Below are 11,357 nucleotides of genomic sequence, written 5' to 3' on the forward strand. Positions count from 1 at the left end.
GATGGACGTATTGACAGTTCAAATAAAAGTTGGATTCGTTTATTGAGAAAGAAGTAAAGGGTTTTGGATAGGCAATTAACCATTGTACAACAATCTCAAAAACAGACAATCATCCATACTTCTGCTTCTTCCCGCCTGAATTTATTGAAGTTGCCTGTACAGCCAAACCATACAAAATATTTACACCTCAGACTTTTTCCCCAAATAACTCTCTCAATAACCTCAAGGAAATTTTAGCTGCTGGTGGACCTCACATAAGCTAGGGCTCAATGGAGAGTTAAGCACCTAAACTGTCAAGTCAGGCGGAGTTGAGTTGAGTCCTCTGTCTACACTCTATAGGTATGTGAGTTAATTTTCCTCAGTGTAAAATAGGCCTATTGAGGGAACCTACCTCAAAGAACTGTTGTGGGTGAAAAGAATGCAAGATAATCCCCAAGGACTGTGCTCAATATGGGGTGAGCATGTTGGAAGTTTTAGCTACTCTTATTCTCCTCTACAGTTTTCTTTGTCATTTATCCCACCTGGCTTTTAATGACTTTAATCAAAATAGATGTAGAGTCCTAATTTAAGCAGAACAAGAATGTGTGTCCTATTCTGTGTCTGATGACATAAAGCCACTGCATTGCTCAAGGGATATAACCAGAAATACCCATGCAGATTAGTTACTAACCTCTCAGGGAGGTACATGCACACATTTCTAGGACACAGCTTTTATTTGGCCTATAGTCAGTTCTCAGTAATCCTCATGCAGCTAAATGGAGTCCAGACATGTGGTCTCACTTATAAATGGTACCGATGGTGACAACTGGTCAATGTACTTTGGGGGCTAGCTTGGAAATGTCCCAGGTTATTGGCATAGAGGTTGGTCTTTCACTTAGATAACAGTATATGTCTTAGGCATTTTATTTAGCTTGATCTTCCTGAAGAAATTCTTCCATTTTAGACTTTGTGTTTAATTTGATCTTCCTGAAGAAAAAACAGTTGTAGAAAATCTCAGGGGTGCCTGAGTGGCTCAGTTCGTTAAGCATCTGCCTTCAGCTCAATCATGATCCTAAGGTCTTGGGATGGAGTCCCATGTCGGGTTCCCTGCTGGGTGGGGAGCCTGCTTCTGCTTCACCCTCTGCTGTTTCCCTGTTTGTGCTTGCTCTCCTCTCTCTCTCTGTCAAACAAATAAGTAAAATCTTAAAAAAAAAAAAAAAATGGAAGAAAACCTCAGACACCCAGGATTAAGGAATAAATAATAATATATCACTACCCTTTGCCCCTCTGGTGAATTTTCTGTTTTGTAAAATGATTTCAAATTCTTTACAGCCTCTGAACTTCACAAGAATCCAGCAAGGTCAGCAAAGCTGTAGAAAGGATCATTTTCCTTGTTTTGCACACGAGGAAACAGACTCAGCTCTAAGTGGCCTACATTAAGTCATATGGATTTCAAGCTGCAGAGCCAAGACCAGAATTCAGGCCTTCTGACTACAAGCCAGTGCCTTTCTAGCTCTGCCAGAAAGCAAATCAGCGGGGAGGCTGCTGAACAGCTTCTGAGTTGTCAGAAAGCAGAATTTGCAAGTGGCTTCTGAAGCAGTACTGGTGACAGCAGGTGACACAGGGCAGCTGTTGTTATCAGATTACAATTTTGTGTGAGAAGTGTCCATAGAATATCCTTCATTTACCCTCAAGGAGTGAGTGAGATACACCTTCCTTTCATTCGTGTCTGAGGTCTTGCAAGGACAAGGTACCAGAGCAGTGAGAATTGGCACTTGTGATTAGCAAAATGACTCCCTGGTGAGAAGTGCCAAATGATGGTAGGGAGACAGAAAATAAAGCAAAGGCAAACTCACTCACTTTTTCACTCCTCTAAGATTATTTAACCACCCACCACACACCCTACACCTGCAATCCTGACTTAGCTATTAGGGACACACCTGTGAATAATAGGTCACGAAACCATCAATTATTTTGATGCTGAGGAGGTCACAGAAGAGTGGAAAGCAGCTATGACAAGCATTGTTCTAGACAGTTATGAATAAAGTGCAATGAAAGAAGGGGAAATGCTGTTCCTTTTTAGAGTGGTAACATTTGAACTGAGCCTTGAAATATGAGGAGCTTTTTCCATTGACACAGGAGGCAAAAGGGCATAATGGACATGGAGATAAGATGACATCTGTCATGGTCAGGGAATTTTAAGTAGTTCAAATGCAGTGAGAACATATGGTGTAGTCCTGGAGGTGGCCTGGTGGGAGAGAGAGGTAGAAATGGGAGGTGCATTTGCAAAGGTGTAATGGGATCTAATATCAAGGCGAAAATGAAGGGCTGAGGAATTTACACTTATCTCACAGGTGGTAGAAAAGGGTTGAATCAAGGGAGGGATGTGATCACATTTGCATCAGAAATAATTTTGTGGGGGTTAAACTGAGGTGGGTGGGTGGGTGGTCTGGAATGGACAGGATAAGTAACTCAGCAAAAATATGGATGCTTCCTTGGTAGTAGAGCTCTTTTTGTATTTTCTTTCCCTTAAATTTGATTTTGTTTACTTTTTTTTTTCAGTAGTTTCTAGGCATTCTAGAGATATTAGTGCTCTTTCTAACCAGTCCAGGAGTTATGTCCAATAGTTAACCTGGATATTCATGAAATACTATGTCCATTAAACATCACTGCAAAGAGGACTAGGCTATGCACTACAGAGTTGCTTACATGCACATGGGGGGACTGCTTTGCAGCTGTGATGCCACGGAGCTACAGCACTCTCAAGTCTGTCTGTGCCCTGGAGCCCAGTGCTAGCCAATTTACCACAGATAATCTCACTGTACTTTATATGCAAAATCCTAGGCTCTGGCCTCTAAGCTGACAGTATTAGCTCTGTTAAGACAGATATGGAGAATGGGTAGCCCAAGGATTCTTGACATTTCTTATAGTAATAAGCCACAGAGAATCACTATTTAAAGTTTAACATTAAGAAGCTGTGCTTCAGGTTGCCCTGGGAAGAGTAATGATTAGCTACCTGCTAAAAAAAAAAAAAAAAAAAAAAAGGCTGTTCCAAGCAGCCTAGAAGATAGAAGATACCTGTTTCTATTGCCCAATGGAATCAATCAGTTTGGGCAGAGAAAGAAACAAGGTCAGTTGAGCTAAAAACTTGGTTTCAATGATTTAGTGTCCTGGATGGAATGATTAATTTCTGACTCAATTTTCCAGCCAGTTCAGTGATGAGTCAAGTTTTATGTACAGTACAAACCAGAGAGAAATGGGCATCTGTGATCCATTTTATGCAAGGCAATGTCTTTTACAACTTTTGAAATAAATCACAATCTACAATGTCTTATTAATGGGTTTTGCCATTCTTTTTTACTTAGAAAATATTTATGTTTCTTATGTGTCCTTAAATCTACTCTGTCAAAGTTTCATTTCTACCATATTCATTCAAGTGTTCACTCTCTGACCACGTATCTACTTTGAGTAGCAATAATAATAAGAATAGCTAACATCTACATAGCATTTCCAAGCATTATTCCAAGTATTTATTGCTTATTAATTTGTTTAATCCTCACATTATCCAAAAAAAAAATTCTATTTTCTGTTTTCATAAAAATGTAGGAAAACTGGGGAACAGACAGGTAAAGAGATCTGGTACAGTCACAGTGCTCCCATGGCCAAGCTGCAGTAGAAAACCAGGGAATGTGTCTTGACTTCTCACATCACAGCCTTGTCAAAGGTTCATATAGGACAAGCACTAGAGATTGGTAGAGAATCGATGATCTCAAAGGCAATGTGTTCACCTTTATTGTCCAATCTCTTCTGATTTTCTTTTTGATAATTCAACCGAAAGCCAGTTTTTAATAGACTGGAGAAAGCACCTATTTGATATTAATATGCACTATGTATGAATAAAGGGCAACAAGCCTGTGTCCTTATCCCAGATACCACATTTGACAAAAGACTTCACAGCCAGTGGTGATTTTCATTAATTCTATTTTACCTGTTTCTCATCCATGCTTTGTTGCAAAAGATACCTAAGTGATTGGCATTCAAATGTCATTTATTTCAAAATGTCTGCCTCACATGTCATCCTAAATGTCATGACAAAACGTGAAAAGCTCTTCTTCCTCCTTGAATGGCTCTAGGAGGAAAGAGCAGGATCCCATAATGTCGGTGTGATCATATCAGGTGGGCTGATGTGAAAGTCTAGTAGTGCTGGCATCTGTACTGTAAGGTGTTTCGGACCTTCTGATTTTAGGGTTCTGGGACTCTGAGCCATTATTTTCTTCTGTGCCCGAATGCTTGGGATTAGAAGGTAAGGAGGCTCTCTGGCCTCTTCTCTCCTGATCTACAGTCCTGTACAGGTCGCTTTTTCATCTATCTTCCCATGCATCAAACCTGAACTATGTTTCCTCACCCTGCAGCTGAGATATTAAGCCATTGGTAGTTCATGAAAGACATGAAGAGAGTTTATTTGGGTACAGCCTTTCTAGTGTCTCTTCCAGATACCCTTAGAATTAGGAAGATATTTTCACAGCCTACAGCATCAACCTGCCTAGAACTGAGCTTTGGTAACTTAAAAGGAAAAATGAATTCCTATCCAATATTCTGAGTGTGTGATTTACAATGCTACTTAAAAAGCTGGTCTTGCTTCTTTTGCAAAGCATGAATAAGGAAGTGAAATCAAGTAGGAAAGTATCGCCTCTGGCTCCTGGCCTCACCCCCCAATCTCACCCTCCAGCTCCATTACCAATATAGCTGTGTCAATCTTTCAGCAAAATGAAATTTCCTCAGCTTTTTTCCTTTTGTCCTGTTGAGGTATGCATGCCTTTGATCATTTTCCTTCATCTGTCTACCCACCTCCTGCCTTGATATACTCTTCTATCAACCTTCTCTAGTAGAATTACATAAGTATTTTTCCCCATGTAATCATTTGAAAATGTTTTTCTTTAATGAAACAGTAATTAAATTGGAAGGATAAGTCTTATAAATGGCTACACTTTCAAGATGTGAAAGGTGGAAAAAGTAGGAGCATTACAGAGTGAAAGCACTCTATTTATTGCCTCTGGATCATCTGGTTTATCAATCAACCTTGTGATATAACTGGGGTAATACTAAACATGGTGTTTTATTGGCCTGGTGATTTTATTAATCATTGTTTTCTCCCTTGGCGCTCTCTCTCTCTCTCTCTCTCTCGATGCTGAAAGAGTTGAATATTTTCTTACCTTTCTTTCAGACTAGGTAGCCCCTTGACCCAGTTCTAGTCAGTATAAGTTAAAGGGAAGTCTCCTGGGAGATTCTAGGGGAGATACTTGTCTCCCTGTTAAGAGAGATATGCAGAAAGAAAAAGGTTGTCTCCACTGCTTTCTATCTCTGAGGACAATGATTGGAGCAGCTGCAGCCATCTTGCAGCAAGGAGGAGAACACCAAGGGGATTGCAAAGACATTGACAGAGGGGCTTAATGTCATTCAGTTGCTCAAGTATTCCTTCAATCACCATTTACTGAGTGCTTATTTTGTATCAGGCACTGTACTGGTGCTGGGAATTCGTATGTTCATATGTACAAAATAAACCAAATCCCTGTTTACAGGGAATTTATATTTTAGTAGGAGGAAAGACAGCCAATAATAAATACATACCAGCTAGAATTAGAGCTATGTAAAATATTAAGATGAATAAGGGATCTGGAGAATGATGGGGTGAAATTTTATATAGGTTGATAAAGGAAAGTCTGATAAAGTGACAATTGAGGAAGTGAGGGAGCTAGTCATGCAGATATTTGGGGCATAGGAAGGATTACTTCAGAAAAGGGGGAAAAGCATATGCAAAGGCCCTGAGCAGCAGGAAGGCCAGAGAGGCCAGAACTGAGTGAGCAACAGGGAAAATGGAGGAATGAGATAAGACAGATAGCAGGCATCCAGATCATTTAGAGGCTGGAGAAGCATGGTAAAGCTTTTAGATTTAATTCTGAAGGACATAGGAAATCTTTGGAAGATTTTGTGCAGGAAAGCAACATAGTACTTACATCTTACCTTTCTGGTGCTTAAAAAAAAAAAAAAAAAAAAAAAAAAGGTTTTGGCCAGTGGATATAGAAATGTTTTTTTAAAAAAAAGAGCAAGGGAGGAAATAGGGAGACAGAAAAATATTATGTGAGAGATGATGGTGGCTGGCCATAGGTGGAAGTGGTGAAGTGGACAGAAAGGTTCGATTTTAGATGTATTTTGAAGGGCAAACCACTAGGATTTGCTGATGGGGTACCATGCAGAGTATTGGTCCAACAACGGCCTATCTTCGGACTTAATACATGAGAAATAATAAATGCCTCCTGTTTAAGTTGCTACTAATGTGGTGTCTTCTTACTTAACAGCTGAAAGTATTCCTAATATAGCTGGAAGCAAAACTACTATTACTTCAGATGTTCTTTTCTTCCCAGTTTTACAAGTTCAAAGAGAGTCATTAGAGTCTTGAGCTATTATGGATTCTTAGGCAAGGGTTTACCTATAAAATTTAGTTCATTATTAAAGTCCATTACAAATAGAATAATAAAAAAAAAAAAACAGGCCTGGAGAGCTTATGTAATTTGACAAAAGTCTCACAGCCAGTTAATGAGCATTGATATTGCAATTCAGGTTGTAATCTGCATTCGGGTTACAATAAGAAAAGATTATAATACAAAATAGTTTCACCTATTTTTCCAGTATAGTTGGAAGTGGCTGAGCCAATTTCAACACAGAGCAGCAGTCTCTTGCTAGGCGCATCCAATGCGAGACAGGGCAGACTGTACGCCCTGCAAGGGCAGAGTTTCCTGGGTCTCCCAGGGCAAGTGCTCTGCCTCAATGCCTTTCTGGAAGCAGAGAAAAAGAATGGGGCCAATTTGCTTACGAGAATTTTGCCATGGAGACTTGGATGGGAGAAAAGGAGAAAAACTCGGCCCAGAAAAAGGATAACATAAAGACCCCCACACACACTTTTTTTTTTTTTTTTTTTTTTTTTAGGTGAAAGCAATCAATGTTGCTTTTTATCCTGGTAAAATGTATGGCAGGCCAGCTGCGGGAACGAGCCAATCTGGTATATAGGAAATGAGAAAGACTCCTTCTGGAGGCTTTGGACAGCTTCATGAGAGCAGAGCTGTCCAATAGAAATATAATGTAATGCTAGCCACATATGTAATTTAAAATATTTTAGTAAGCAAATTTAAAAAGTAAAAAGAAACAGATGAATTAAAGTCATATACTTAGCTTACCTCAATATATTCAAATATTAACATTTCAAAATGAGATGAGTCACATTTCAAATGCTCAGTAGTCACATGGGGCTAATGGCTACCACATTAGATGGCACATTTTCAGAGAACTAAACATAAAAAATATAGTTAAGGAGAAAATTTTCATGAGGATAAAACAGTCTTTTTTTCTTAAGGTTTTAGATTTTATGTATTTATGTATTTATTTATGTATTTATGTATGTATGTATGTATGTATGTATGTATGTATGTATGTATAGTGCATGCGTTGGGGGAGGCGCAGAGGGAAAGGGAGAGAGAGAATCTCAAGCAGACTCCATGCTGAGCATATGGAGCCCAACCTGGGGCTTCATCTCATGACCCAGAGATCACCATCCCATTGGAAGTCAAGAGTCAGATGCCTAACCTACTAAGGTGCCCCAAAACACAATGTCTTATTAAGAACTCAACAATGTTACCTGTTTCAGTGTATTTCAACCAAACCACAGACCATTTCTAAGTTATTAAAATCTAGAATAATATTTGAGAAAGAATCTAGGACTTGGCAATGATGGGGAAATGAGTATAATAATACACATCAACACTGATATTGGTCCTAAATGAGATGATATGTACGTTCTTAAAAATAGGACAGTGTGTGAATATGCCTCTATGAATAGTATTTCTTTTATTTTATCAGAATATTGGTCCTTGGCTATGTAAACACTTCAAATATCTGTAGATGATTCTTTCCTTCTGATATTTTTATGCTCTTTGCTTTTAAAGTAATTATACATTTGGAAGCACTGACCATAAACACATTCAAATTCCCAGAAATAATCAGTCTGATAAAAACTTGTGGCATTTTCTCTCACTAATCAAGAAATATCTGAATCTGCACACGTGGAAAATCTAAAGACTTTCTGAATGTAGCTAAAAATGGGGGTTGGGGGGAAGAAAAATGCTGATGGTTTCTCAAGCGTTTTCTGGTCAAATATCTGATTTAAGGATACTGTATTCTGAGAGATAGACGTACTTATAAATATATAAACATATATTTTTTTCTGCATAATGTCTGAGATTTCTGAATTTCTCTGTAATTACATTTAGCAGGAGAAAAACATCCATGCCTGTGCTGAGCAGCTCCCAGCAATCTGTCAGCTTTTCACAGCGTAGTAACCTACTGATCGCTGCCTCAGCCCTTCAATAAATACGTAGGCTGCGTGCGTGTGTGCTTAGAGAACTTCACAGGTTTCCATGGATACAGGAATTTTAGTGCTAAGGCACATTTACTATCGCTTTTCTTGTCACCGAGAGTCCTGTAAACACTTGTGTTGTAAGATTTTGTGCAGAAATTTAGCATTTTGTAGAGGACCAAGTCAGAATTACCTTTTCCCAGATGCATTGTATGATTTTTCCCTTAGGGCAAAGTCCCTGAAATCATTTATATTTGTGGCCTCTTTTTAGTGATGTGCTTTCATTTATTAGACTAATAAAAGACAATAAAGGCTTAACTACATCATCAGTATTACTTCTAAGTGGCAGGTATTTATACTATGTAAATGCTACAATTAAAAAATAAGACAACTTGCTCTGAATTTAAAATGGGAAGAGGCAAGTAGGGAAAGCAGACATAGGAATATTATATATATATTTAATATTAAATATATATACATATAATATTAAATATATATATATATATATTTAGCCATTTCTCTTCCTGAATACAGTGAAATTTAAATGTCATTTCCAAGATATCCTGATGTTATATCTATTGACCAAGCATAATTTGAACTTATTCTCTTACTCATATTAAGCTTTTTGTATATTTTAAAGACCTTCCCACAGATCTATGAGGATGGCAAGCTATGTGTTATTTTTCCTATTTCATGCAGGTATTACTGAGGCTTAGAAGGTTTAAGGAATGTGTGCTGTGTCATGCAGCTAGCAAGTAGCAGAACTGGAATTGGAACCCAAGACTCTTGACGCACTAGTGGTCTAAGTCTTTTTTCTTGGGTGGAATACAGGCAACTTCTTCTCTAGAAAGCGCACCCATTTCCTTCCTTCCGCGTTTCTGAGTACCTCTGACCTGGGCCCCATTCAATAGCTCTTTTCTTTATCTCTATCCTCTTGGTGGCCCCAGACACTTGGTTCAGCCTAATTCACCAAGTTCAGTAATTTCAAAAGCACATGACCATTCAGAAGCAGTAATCCTAGAGAGATCACATAGCCTGAATGTGCACTGCATGAAGACTCTTTAGGCAAACAAATTTCTAGATCTGATCCTACTGACCAAGAATGTACAAAGCAGACAGAATGAGAGGCTCGAGCAATTTGTGTAAAAATCTAGTCTGAGCAGACATGAAACTGGAAATTGCAGTCAGGAAAAAGGCTTTTACTTTAATAGCATGGATTTTGGGGCACAGGGGTGGAACTATTTGAGTGACTGTCTCAACTCTCACTTGCTATTCTCATGTAGCCAGCAGACTCTGTGTCACCTCAGCAAATATCTCAGCTGAGGCCAGGAGATCTTTTTAAGATTGTTTTTTGTGCTAGGCCTCATTCACCTCAAATTTATACAGGCCTTTTGTTTTTTGTGGTGTTTTTGCATGTGGGTGTCTTTCTTGTTTTTTGTTTTTAATCTAAAAGGAAGATTTCACTTTCACCATCTAATACAAAAGGGAGGCTGGGTAAAGGAAGAACTCTCCATTAAGAGGCTTGATCTTGGTCCAATCCCCACAGACACTGAATGAGGAGCGTCCTGGCTCAGGCTTCAGGGCTACTGCCAGGAACTGAGTAGTTATGGGTTTGTTGTGAGGATCAGATGAGAACAAGGATATGAAAGTACTTTGCTGATAGAGAGAGAGAGAGAGAGAGTGTGTGTGTGTGTAAAATATCCATACACACACAAAAAGTGGCTTGAACACTCTGACATTACCCAAAGCCAATTGGTTTTAGTCTCCATGTATTAATAAGGCAAATGATGATTTGTTATATCACCGGGCTTTTTGCTTGAATGTGGACTTTATTCATTGAACAACAAACATGACTAAATCATCTCCATTATAATTATTTCAACATGTTTCAACTGTTTCAACCTAATTAGGCAACAACTGAGGGTGCTATGCATGTGGTGCTTCACTTAATATAATAGCTAAAATAATGGAAAATGGTTATTTCATTGTAATCTGTCATATGTTCTCAGTGTATACATGTGCAGCCCAAGAGATGCCAGGATTATGACTCTAGATTCATATAAACTTTGGTTATAACTACCTGACGTTAATTCCTCATTCTTTCTGACTGGAAATTTGAATTCTGTGCTGCTCATCCATAGAGTACCACTGAGTGATTAACTATCACTCCAATCTGTAGAAAGGAAGAGAGAACTACAACGCTCTCTCTATTTTTCCTACAAATTTCACTCAGGCATTAAATTAAATTTACCCTTAACCGAATGCATTTTATCTATACCTGGCAGGGATCTAAAAGTAAAATCATAAGATTTATTTCATTTTAATTCTATTATGATGCATTTAATCACAAATACCCCCAAAATGAAATGATAATTTATCATTTTGCCCTGACTGAGCAATCCTCCTTGGTTCACGTTCATGAATCCATAATACAGAGAGGAGACTGGATGATTAAGTGTCCGATTAGAGAAAACAGATTAACCTGGCAAACATAATAAATTTAACTCATAAGCAGGATGGCTTTATAAATACTCACAATAACTCTCCTGTTGAAAATCATGAACCACTTCCTTCAGTGATGACTCAATTGAAATAGTTGGGGAACATAAAGCAAAGGCATGTTTATGGCTTTCTCTTTGACACATTCCATGAGTATTGAAAGACATATCTGATTCAGCGTAGAACTCTAAAAATATATTAAATAGGCAACATGCAATAAAAATATAAGATCAAAACAAACCAAAAGCCAACCCGAAGCAAGTGTTCTAGTTTCCACTTTGCCAGTAATTGTAGATCCTTCATGCTTTTCATGTCTTTCTACGGTTCTCTCTGTCTCCAAAGTTGTCAAAGCCAGACCCAGTTTCAAACCATGCAGATTCACCCTTAATTTTCATAACAGAACCTGATTCCTTTATAAAGGCAGCTGCATCTTTACATAATTCTTATCCCACTGTGACAAAACACATAAAAT

Source organism: Canis lupus, chromosome 31, assembly GCF_048164855.1.
Source record: "Canis lupus baileyi chromosome 31, mCanLup2.hap1, whole genome shotgun sequence".
In the NCBI taxonomy this organism is placed as follows: domain Eukaryota; kingdom Metazoa; phylum Chordata; class Mammalia; order Carnivora; family Canidae; genus Canis; species Canis lupus.